Below are 12,699 nucleotides of genomic sequence, written 5' to 3' on the forward strand. Positions count from 1 at the left end.
AAGCCTTGGCCAGGTCAATGAATACGGGTGCACAGTATTGTTTCTTAACGATGGCGGTTAAGATATCGTTTAGGACCTTGAGCGTGGCTGAGGTGCACCCATGACCCGCTCTGAAACCAGATTGCATAGCGGAGAAGGTATGGTGGGATTCGAAATGGTTGGTAATCTGTTTGTTGACTTGGCTTTCGAAGACCTTAGAAAGGCAGGGTAGGATAGATATCGGTCTGTAGCAGTTTCGGTCAAGAGTGTCCGCCCCTTTGAAGAGGGGGATGACCGCAGCTGCTTTCTAATCTTTGGGAATCTCAGACGGCACGAAGGAGAGGTTAAACAGGCTAGTAATAGGGGTTGCAACAATTTCGGCAGATAATTTTAGAAAGAAAAGGTCCAGATTATCTAGCCCAGCTGATTTGTAGGTGTCCAGATTTTGCAGCTCTTTCAGAACATCAGCTGACTGGATTTGGGAGAAGGAGAAATGGGGAAGGGTTGTGTGAGTTGCTGTGGGTTGGTGCAGTGCTGTTGACCGGTGTAGGGGTAGCCAGGTGGAAAGCATGACCAGCCGTAGAAAAATGCTTATTGAAATTCTCAATTATAGTGGATTTATCGGTGGTGACATTGTTTCCTATCCTCAGTGCAGTGGGCAGCTGGGATGAGGTGTTCTTATTCTCCATGGACTTTACAGTGTCCCAGAACTTTTTTGAGTTTGTGTTGCAGGAAGCAAATTTCTGCTTGAAATTTCTAACTGCTTGTATATATTGGTTTCTAGCTTCCCTGAAAAGTTGCATATCACGGGGGCTGTTCGATGCTAATGTAGAACGCCATAGGATGTTGTTGTGTCGGTTAAGGTCAGTCAGGTCTGGAGAGAACCAAGGGCGATATCTGTTCCTGGTTCTAAATTTCTTGAATGGGGCATGCTTATTTAAGATGGTGAGGAAGGCTTTTTCTTTTTAATAACCAGGCATCCTCTACTGACGGGATGAGATCAATATCCTTCCAGGATACCCCGGCCAGGTCGATTAGAAAGGCCTGCTCGCTGAAGTGTTTCAGGGAGCGTTTGACAGTGATGAGTGGAGGTCGTTTGACCGCTGACTCATTACAGATGCAGGCAATGAGGCAGTGATCGCTGAGATCTTGCTTGAAAACAGCAGAGGTGTATTTAGAGGGCAAGTTGGTTAGGATGATATCTATGAGGGTGCTTGTGTTTACGGCTTTGGGGTGGTACCTGGTAGGTTCATTGATAATTTGTGTGAGATTGAGGGCATCAAGCTTAGATTGTAGGATGGCTGGGGTGTTAAGCATGTTCCAGTTTAGGTCGCCTAGCAGCACAAGCTCTGATAGATGGGGGGCAATCAGTTCACATATGGTGTCCAGAGCACAGCTGACGGCAGAGGCTAGTCTATAGCAGGCAGCAACGGTGAGAGACTTGTTTTTAGAGAGGTGGATTTTTAAAAGTAGAAGTTCAAATTGTTTGAGTACAGACCTGGATAGTAGGACAGAACTCTGCAGGCTATCTTTGCAGTAGACTGCAACACCGCCCCCTTTGGCCGTTCTATCTTGTCGGAAAATGTTATAGTTAGGGATGTAAATTTCAGAATTTTTGGTGGTCTTCCTAAGCCAGGATTCAGACACGGCTAGAACATCCGGGTTGGCAGAGTGTGAAAGCAGTGAATAAAACAAACTTAGGGAGGAGGCTTCTAATGTTAACATGCATAAAACCAAGGCTATTACGGTTACAGAAGTCATCAAAAGAGAGCACCTGGGGAATAGGAGTGGAGCTAGGCACTGCAGGGCCTGGATTCGCCTCTACATCACCAGAGGAACAGAGGAGGAGTAGGATAAGGGTACGGCTAAAAACTATGAGAATTGGTCATCTAGAACATCCGGAACAGAGAGTAAAAGGAAGTTTCTGGGGGCGATAAAATAGCTTCAAGGTATAATGTACAGACAAAGGTATGATAGGATGTGAATACAGTGGAGGTAAACCTAGGTATTGAGTGATGATGAGAGAGATATTGTCTCTAGAAACATAATTGAAACCAGGTGATGTCATCGCATGTGTGGGTGGTGGAACTGAAAGGTTGGATAAGGTATAATGAGCAGGGCTAGAGGCTGTACAGTGAAATAAGCCAATAAACACTAACCAGAACAGCAATGGACAAGGCATATTGACATTAAGGAGAGGCATGCTTAGTGGAGTGATAATAAGGGTCCAGTGAGTAGTGAGGTTGGTTGGGGTCACGGAGATTCAGACAGCTAGCCGGGCCATCGTTAGCAAGCTGGCATAGGATGGAGGTCTGTTTTTAGCCACCTTGTGCGTTTCCGTCGGTAGATTAGTGGGGTTCCGTGTGGTAGAGGGGATTAATCCGAATGGCAAAATAGATATAGTTATAGTGACCCAAGAAAAATTGTCCGATAGACCTATTCAGATAGCAGCCGATAAGACAGCTAACAATTAGCTGGCCGCAGATGGGCGTTCAGGTAACATCGCGAGGGAGGGGCCAGTTGGATAACTCCCTCGGGCAGATAACGTCGGTAGGCCAGTCGTAAAGGCCCGGTGGGGCTCCGCATCGGCAGTAAAACGGGTCTGGATAGGTGATTGTAGCCCAGAAGTGGCTGATGGAACTCTTCAGCTGTCTAGCTCCGGAATAATTGATGTTTGCTCCGGGATCAACGTTTTCCAATAGTCACACGGATAGCAGCTAGCTAGCTGCGAGATCCAGGAGTAAATGTCCAGAGCTTGCGGTTGAAATCCGGGGATATGGAGAGAAAATTAGGTCCGATATGTTCTGGTCTGAGTCGCGTTGTACAAAACTGGCGATAGCTTTTCGAGCTAAAGGATAGCTGATGACCACAAACCGTGTTTAGCTGAATACGAACGTTAGCCAGTAAACTGGCTAACTTCTGGCTAGCTTCTGGTTAGCTTCTGACTAGCTTCTGGTTAGCTTCTGGCTAGCTTCTGGTTAGCTTCTGGCTAGCTTCAGGCTAGCTTTTGGTTAGCTTCTGGCTAGCTTCTATTGTGGATTTCAGATTTGAGGTAAATAATACCTTTTTTTTAATTGGTGAGGCGGGTTGCAGGAGATTGTTTTGAAGTTGAGTTTTTAGAAAATAAAATATCTAAAAGATATGCGAAGAAAGATGTAAATATATATATATACATACACGGGACACGACAAGACGAGGACAAAGGACGCCTGACTGCTATGCCATCTTGGTATACATGTGGTTATATAATAACATACTGTATTCAGTTGGTCTTTGTAGTGAAATATAATGAATAGCCTTAGCCTAGTGAGTCTCTGGGCCCTTCTACAGGATTCACACACAGGTGTGAGTCGTAGCTCTGTTTTATGATGCCTTCAGGGCAATCTGGTTTGTCTCTATGCAGCATTTAATTGTTGTACATGCAGAGAGTGAATTCCATTAACAGGTTCCGCAAGCAAATGGATTGTCACTAATCATTTTTATCCCCCCAGGAGTACACCCCATTTCAAACTCTATATTAAGCTCCCAGTTTACAATATCATGGAAGACCACCTTGAGTTGCTGTGTTCAGTGGTTTGGGAAATCCAATATTTTATTCTAAGTCATTCCAATCCAAAATCATATGACAAACTTCAGTGTTATGAACCTCAACATAATTTGCTTTAAGATGTTAGTTGCGCCTCAAGTGTTGTGCCTGTGTCTGTGCAAAATGATAGGTAATCCCTCAATTTTAGTTCCGCAATACAGAGACCTACAGAGGTTAATTCAGTGTTGTGAAGATCAAGTTAAACATAACAAGGTGGGCGAGAAGCAGGAAGTAACAGCAGCCCATCTATTTATTTTCTTCTCGATTCAGTCTCGTCTGAGGCGTGCAGTAATGCTGCTCTGTTTACCCTAGATTGTAGAGACAGCATCTTGCTGGCTGCAGCCCTCCCTGCTGAATACACTGCCTCGTCAGACAGATACGCTCCTGCCAACCCCAGCCTCAGCCCCAGACGTGACTCATTCACACAAACTCATAGAAGAACATGCTCAGGCCTCTGGCTAAGGTGGCGGGCACCAATCTGAGTCAAAATTTTGTGCCACCATTTTTAATTTGACCTTAAGAACCCCACCGAGATCCACAGGGCTGTGCCTATGTTTTCAGCATGCATTGGGGTGACATTCTGGCATAAACTCTGCAGTGTCTTATTATGTGTGATTCATTGGAGGGTAACCGTCTGTAACCATACATAAACATGAACTAAAATGATCACAGAAATATATCTCCTTCTCCCGCTTTATGCACTTCATGCACAGTGCTTATTGTACTTTATGGCTCGGTGGGGCCCAATGCGTTCCATTTGCAGCAGCCTTTGAGGCTCCTGCTGGTCACAGGCTGATAACATGTGAGAAGATTGGAATCAGACAGACTCTGACACCATCTTTCAGGCTGCAGGACAGACACAATGTTCTCACACTGAGTCAACAATAGAGTTGTGTTATTACATCAGATGTGATGAACATTGTGTGTCTTGTGGCCTAGTCTGATCAGGCTGGACAAAACAGAGTAATAACACAGGTTGGAGGCACAGGGACAGGAGTGTACAGATATAGGATCTTCATTGGACCAATATTTTTACAGCAAAATGATCCTGCAGCAACAGGATTTTAACAGGTTTAGGCCTTGATGTTGCTTGATCGATGGTTAGGCTATTAGCTGGTCAAAGGTAGGCTACATGAAAAGTACAATACTGTTAATATAACGGGTGTTAGTGTGGGTTTTCAGTGAATTTATGTAAATCGCGAAACTCATCTGCATATTTTAGCAACAAGGACAAACAAAAGAGTGATCAAATTAACATCTGTATGTGATCTGGTCATATCAAACCTGCACTGCCTCCAGAGAATTGCTCAACATCAATGTTCCCCACTTCTAGGTTTTAGGGTGGACTATCAGGGGCGTTGACAAAAACTTTACAAAGCCATATACCCATAAAGATATCTTCATTCCTTCTAGAGCTTGTCAATGCATTCTGTTCGGTATATTGTCATGTGCCACACTTCTAGGTTAGTCACAATGGGACACTGCAAAAATGTCTCGCACTCAAAATGGCACTCATTTAATCATTGGCTAAATCACAAAGCCTGATGGGATACCTTTGTCGTGGGGTCTGCCACAAATCCATGTGGATGAGTCATGGGGGGAGGGGAGAATTGTACACGTCACACATGAATGAACTGGGAGGGCGCCAGCCCCAACAGAACTTGACTTCCAAATGAATAAATGAAAGCAATTAGTAGATCTGTTTACAATGATGCGGAGACAGAAGTAGGTCATACGTGGGGGAGATGGGGGGGGAGAGCGAGCCAGAGCCGGAGGCTGACACTGGTACCTACAGTGATGGGAAGAGGAATTAGGACATGAAAATGCCGTCTTTGTTAACGATGACTTTTAAACGAATGTCAGATTTAATCACATGGGACCTGTGGGGTTTATGGTAAAATAAATGTTTTGTGATCACTCCTCCGTGTCTTATTTGTGTTCTCATTGGAGGGCCAGGCCCGGGGCTATGGATTCTGCTTTTATTGGTCTTCTTACAAACCCACATTCAGCTCTAAAATGGCTATAATGACATATGGATGTTCATTTAAACCACTCAATACTGTGATTATTGGATAGGCATACAAGCAGTGAATTCTACCATTTAGTGACCATATCCCTCTTCAAATAAATTCAAGCTATTAATAATTGTATTTGATAGCATAGTTTGTTGGATTGTTTGTTATACATAATATCATTTATATATCAATTGTGTTGTTCAGTGAACAATTCTCAAATTGCTAGCTTTAGAGACCAAGCATTAAGAATGATGGCAGGGTAGCAGAGGACGTTTATGGGGAACCATAAAACAGCACTCTATCAATCTAGAATGGTATACTCATTAAAAAAAACACAGGGTGGTGAACCAAGGTTGTGGAAAGGAATCTCTTCAAGCATATTGCCAAAACACAATCAGTGACCCCTTGACAATGCATGGCATTATGCACAGCGATAAAATAGACATTTCTGCAACACTGCAGAATTCTGGGTCCGCATGGAAATATAGAGCATCCCAATATTGCCATAGTCAGATTCATTCATAAATTAACTTCCCTGGGCTCTGTCTTCCATACCTTTCACTGTAGATCTCTACTGGCTCATTGTGACTTGAAAGAGGCTTTTGAATCAGGGAGTGCTCATGTTGTATGTACTGTATGATGACAATCAAAGGGGAAAGTCAAAGTGACCTGTGCAGCCCAAGTGCAATACCAGGTCTTCTATAATTCAGCATTCAGGGAAAGACAGAGACGCACTATGTTCTGCTGTAGCCAGAGCACGTCTGTACGCTGCTACGGCAGGGAAGAGTAAAGCTACTAGTGCACTGTTGGAATAACAGCTGATGGGAATGTGGAATAAGGCCAGTGAAATACAAGCTCTCTTCTCCAGTGTGATTGGGACAGGGACAAGGAACAACTATAGTTCTGTTTGGAAGTGTTCCCTCAGCTAGATACTCAGACAGTTTTGTGCTGGTACAATATGACAGTCCGTTTCTGCCATGAGTTCATTTTTTGGTATTGCTTACGACATCCTGCAGTTATTGTAACTGCCCCTGTAGATCAGGTATGACTGTATAGTTCGCTATACTGTGTAAGGTTTGTTGGCGTCAATCATTCAGGATAGAAAAGTGAAAGCAGTGCAGATGTTGCTCTCTCAACTGATAGACAGTAGACTTCCATATACAAAGTAGGCTCCCGGGTACAGAGTACAGCATATGAGGAGGAAATAACATACACAATAGAACGAAACACATGAAGCACATATTCACACATGCACACACACCCTTATATGGACATGCACACAAAGCCAATAATAACTGATTCAGACCAAAGCTGTATGTTTCCTCAATTTCCCTCAACTATCCCATATGGCTGTGTAGGGAGGAGGATGCCAATGATGGAGGTAGCTGGCACGAATAATTACGATCAAAGATTTACAGAGCATCTGCTACCTTCACTGCTGACAAAAATCGCTGGAAGCCCAGAGAGAAACACAGCAAACAGGGAAGAGGAGGAGAGACAATTCATGCTGTCTGCTATTCACAACTTCCTCTCTGGAGTCTCCGGTGCACCGGCAGCACCCATTCCAGATTTAATCCTAAGTGTAAATAAGGCCAAGGAGGTGGCTCACACACAGAGCTATGCAAATACAAGCATCAGCCTAGCTTCTTCCCATGGTCTGGAGGGCCGGCCTGCCCCTACCTTGAAACGCTGCACTAATGCATGAGTCAAGGGCACGGTACAGGGAATAAAAGCATAGAGACGGACTTTGCTGCACAAATCATGTTCCCCTATACAGTATGCAGCATTGCTTCCTCCTCACATGACATGTCTGACACTGTCAAGTTCCCTCCTAGAGTCCTGTATATCTCTTTATCTCTGCTCTTATCTCTTAGTTCTCAACCCTGCTCATCTATTCAATGTCCTGTCATTGGTCTCGTTCTCTCACTAATTCATCAGTGTGTCTCACTTAATATCTAAAAGGCTCACCCATTTACACTGGCACAATGCCATCACAAAGTGCCAGAGATTACAAATCAACATGGAAGTAGCCTGTAGGAGATCATCCAATACAATAGCACTGTGACAGCAGCATTTACATTGACAATAGTGATAACAATCTGTAGGCATTGTGCCATATTGCAAGATAGCAATCCCTGCATGCAGTGTACTGCCAAAGGAACCATATGGCAGGTGAGCTCCCTGTTTCCCTCCACCTGTATCTCTCCTCCCACACTCTCCACTACTTTGAATATAAATGTACAGTCGTTTTACCTCAATGTTGGCTCAGGCTCTAAATAAACAGGTGCTAGAGGGGGGACTGATGAGGTAAGAGAAGAGGGAGCACAACAGCTACAGGAAATGTTTGTTCATTTGGGGGATTTTATTTATCTTTCTTACTCTCATACTCTATCTCCCTGCCTTTCTTTGTGATGCTCCCTCTTTCACATATGCTCTTCTCCTCAGGCTGTAGCATCTAAGAAGTTGTGTTTAATCAGTGTCTCCGTGGGCAACGGGGGAGTTTCCAGCTCTGGGTAGTGAGCTGCTGTGCAGTCACACACCGTGTAATTGTCTTACATACACTAATTTGCCTGACTTACTACTGCAACTAGAGTACATGGCATTGCCGCTGACCCACATTGCTCCTGATGATGTTTTGAGGAACACCTATGTGAGAATGCTGTTCATTGACTACAGCTCAGCGTTCAACACCATAGTACCATCAAAGCTCATCACCAAGCTAAGGATCCTGGGACTAAACACCTCCCTCTGTAACTGGATCCTGGACTTCCTGACAGGCCGCCCCCAGGTGGTGAGGGTAGGTAGCAACACATCTGCCACGCTGATCCTCAACACTGGAGCTCCCTAGGGGTCCCCTCCTGCTCAGTCCACTCCTGTACTCTCTGTTCACCCACGACTGCATGGCCAGGCACGACTCCAACACCATCATTAAGTTTGCTGATGACACAACAGTGGTAGGCCTGATCACAGACAACGACGAGACAGCCTATAGGGAGGAGGTCAGAGACAACCTATCCCTCAACATAACCAAGACTAAGGAGATGATTGTGGACTACAGGAAAAGGAGCACCGGGCACGTCCCCATTCTCATCGACGGGGCTGTAGTGGGGCAGGTTGAGAGCTTCAAATTCCTTGGTGTCCACATCAACAACAAACTAGATTGGTCCAAACACACCAAGACAGTTGTGAAGAGGGCACGGCAAAGCCTATTCACCCTCAGGAAAATAAAAAGATTTGCCATGGGTCCTGAGATCGTCAAAAGGTTCTACAGCTGCAACATCGAGAGCATCCTGACCGGTTGCATCACTGCCTGGTACGGCAATTGCTCGGCCTCCGACCGCAAGGCACTGCAGGGGGTAGTGCGTATGGCCCAGTACATCACTGGGGCAAAGCTGCCTGCCATCCAGGACCTCAACACCAGAGGAAGGCCCTAAAAATTGTCAAAGACCCCAGCCACCCCAGTCATAGACTGTTCTCTCTACTACCGCATGGCAAGCGGTACCGGAGTGCCAAGTCTAGGACCAAAATGCTTCTCATCAGTTTTTTCCACCAAGCCATAAGACTCCTGAACAGGTAACTATTTGCATTGTGTGCCTTCCCCCAACCCCTCTTTTACGCTGCTGCTACTCTCTGTTTATCTTATATGCATGGTCACTTTAACTATACAGTCACCTACATTTACCTATATACATTTGCCTACACCACACACACACACACACACACATACACACCTTTTTTTCACACCATTGATTATAGTCTGTAAATAAGCATTTCACTGTAAGGTGTATTCGGCGCACGTGAAAAAAAAACTTTGATTTGATTTGATCACACAACAACCATAGTTATATAGTGTCAACATTTGATCAGGCTACCACGCCACGCTAAATATATATCATATGTGAGTGAACTGTATTCTTTTATCTATAATCTTTGTTTAAATCAATAATCCTTTCCAAAGGGGGATCATGACACCTCGGTAAAGAACACACAAGGCAGTGCTGCAACATTCAATCTAAAGATATGAAGGGAACTCATGACTGATGAAAGGCAATGAAAACGAGAGTCCATGACAGATGTTACATATTATCTAATCAGTAGATTACAGAAAGTCTCATTAAATCAATACATTACACAAAGTCTCATTTAATCGATACATTACAGAAAGTTGTGCTGCAACAAAATAGCACTCTGTTTGCCATTGGCACTTGCAAATAAATATATAGAGAAATACAGTAATGGAAGCAATTCTGAGTCACCTCCAAAGGAAAATGCAATATCATTATATTACAGTGTAGCAATAAAAAATGAACAAAAATAAAGACCCATTTAAATTCTAAATTTAGCAAGCAACTGATAAAGTAGCGGCCTGGCATTAGTGAGCAAACAGAGAGAGGCCAATCTCCCTCTCTGTGAGAAGCTTTATAGCTCTGGTGGGACCATCTGAATAAATCCAGTCCAACTGGCCAGTGAGATAAGCAGGAACACAGAGAGCCCTGGGTCCATCTGGTTTGCTTGACTGGGAGAGTTTAAAAGGCACCAAATCCAATACCTCTCCCAAATACACACACAGAACAAAGATGAGATGAGCTTGGTTAACATCATTGTGGAAGTTTGCACTGCAGCTGCATCTACTCTGGCTGTTTAGGCTCCAACTCTTCTCCGCTTTGCACTTTGTCTCCATCAACTCAATAGATTCTAACCTCACTCCTGTGCCAAGGCTGGCTATGTGTACCGAAGTTCCAGTAAACTACATACAACTACAGATAATGGCCAAACAACTCTCAACAGGATTAGATAACTCTCTCCACAGCTGGTTTGGTGGTACCTGATGCATTTATCTCTATGAGGATGCACATTTTGATGTATGCCCATTGAGGATGATGATGATGATGATGAGGATTTTATTTATTTTTATTTAACCTTTATTTAACTAGGCAAGTCAGTTAAGAACAAATTCATATTTACAATGACGTCTCATTGAAGGATATTTAGGTTGTGTGTGCTGCTGCTGCCTAAACCCAGAATCCCTGACAGTTGGCAATCAAGTAAAGTGCCTGCCTCAAAAACCCATTTCCCACAGAGGTCTAATCTTGGTGTTCTCATGATCATACCAGATGATACCTCTATAGAGAAATATGTCCATGATTGTGCAGTACCACTAAAGAGCGACTCCATAGAGAATGTATCAGAATCTGAGATATTCCAGATAGATACTTTATTTCCATATAAATAAGTCATGAAGCATATGCGTGCTGCATGCGTTATGTGCCCATCAGCTGCTCACTGTCTGGGAAAACGAGATGATATCACAGTAGACTATAACTCAATTCAACATTACTTCTACGGAATTGTTACAATTGGAATAGCCTACACCCTGAAATAATATACCGGTATGTAAATAAATTTCGAACAATAAGAATGTACCGGTAGCTCATTTATTTTGGACGCGCGCTTGTCATTTCAATGCGCCCTGGTCGCGTAAAGTATCCCAACTTTGCAATTTCGTCCTCATGGGTTGCAATTATCAATCTTAGTATGGTACTCACCTTGAGCAGTAGAAAGTCTCAGTCATGATGTGTCTAGTGTGTTGAATGAATAAAGGATCTGCTGGATTCAGTGTCCTTCCTTTGGGGTTGGAAAATGTCCCACAATGGCACAGTCAGCGGTGATGCGCGCAATGTCCATATACTGAGAAAAAAACGTTCAGGATGCGACAATTTTGATTCTCATGTATCACGCTGAAACAGTTCTCTCATTTGATCAATGGATATTTAGCCTACGTGTTTTCTAAACTCGCAACCCCAATTACACATTTCAAAAGACTCTTCACGTTTCCATTCGGTGTTTGAATGCCGGTGGTAGGCTTCAAGACAGGACTCTCGTCAGTTTACTTTCATCTCACGTACAGTGTGTGCGGATTAAACCAAACCTCCCTCGCGTCATCCTTTCACTAGGGCTCAGTGCAATATTTTTTCGTAGACTGAGCGTTGGCTTCATCGACAAGTCTGTCCACATGACCGAGTCATCTGATGCTCTCACATTCACATACTGTGCTCAGTTGTATTGCGTGTTTTACTTCATGCGTATAGTGACAAAAGCTAAAAAGACTTCAATTACAGTATCATCCAATACATTTCATATTTCGTTGTTCCTTGTTCTCAAGTGTGTCTATCGAGGATAAACTGGAGGGGAGGGGTGTGTGAATTATTTTAATGTCAGAGCCAGTTCGAATATATACATGTTTTTACTGCATTCTCTATATGGCGATGTAAATGTCACATTTCCCTTTAAAACACTGACATCTGTAGGTTCATTGCTGCAACCACACTTGTTCAATGAACTCTTTCGCCTTGCTTCTAATCAGACTAATAGAGAGCATCCAGAATATCTCTTTTGAAAGTGTACATAAACTACCCTCAGAGGCAATTTTGTGAATAAGATAACATTTCTTGTGGAGATATTCTGCTATAGACACAGCCTGGGAGAGGACATAACCAAACAATATTAACCAAATAGAGAATAAGGTCACATTTTGAGGTAAAATCAACCATGGTTTAATTAACAAACAGGCAGTGGGTGCCATTGTATACACTTCAAAGTCAAACCCAGAGTGTCTTGACCAGAGAACTGCTTACATTGCTGAAAAGCTCAGAATGCCTTTCGGACAGTTTTCCTTGAGGCAGTAGCAGAGACTGTCAGTCGGCCAGCTGTCTGGCCCTCATTACCCAGCGGTTGACGATAGAGATGTCAGGCCCTCCTGGTGATGCTGAGCGGCCCCTAGGTGTTGAGCGGCCCCTAAGTGCTGAGCGGCCCCTAGGTGGCCAGTGGGCAGGCTGGGCTCCCCCACAGCAGTACAGATGGCAGGTACTCCCCCACTGGCCCACTCCAGGTGAACTAGCCAAGAGCCCCAATTACACAGAGAAAAACAGACAGACAGAGCACTCTAAAAACACAAAGGTTTCAGAACAGGAAGGAGTTGAACATATAACGAGTTATTCAGTACAAAGCTGGTTGGCAGAGTAACAAGAGAGTGAATGTAGGGAATAGAGAGAATAATAATAATCAAATTCAACCGCATCAATTGTGTACTGTCTGCCTATTTAAAATAACGTGAATATG

At 43.8% G+C, this 12,699-nt stretch overlaps 1 protein-coding gene across 1 annotated transcript in view; it reads right to left on the reverse strand.

The window, feature by feature from the left end:
* The window catches only part of LOC110527988 (plexin-A2), a 56,282-nt gene extending 44,644 nt beyond the window's left edge, over positions 1–11,638 (reverse strand). The window contains exon 1 of the mRNA XM_021609704.2: positions 11,127–11,638. The gene's annotated coding sequence lies outside the window, so the exon portion shown is untranslated. The remainder of the gene's footprint in view (positions 1–11,126) is intronic.
* Between the last annotated feature and the right edge of the window lie 1,061 nt (positions 11,639–12,699).

The sequence above is a fragment of the Oncorhynchus mykiss genome, chromosome 7, assembly GCF_013265735.2.
Source record: "Oncorhynchus mykiss isolate Arlee chromosome 7, USDA_OmykA_1.1, whole genome shotgun sequence".
NCBI classification, from domain to species: Eukaryota; Metazoa; Chordata; class Actinopteri; order Salmoniformes; family Salmonidae; genus Oncorhynchus; species Oncorhynchus mykiss.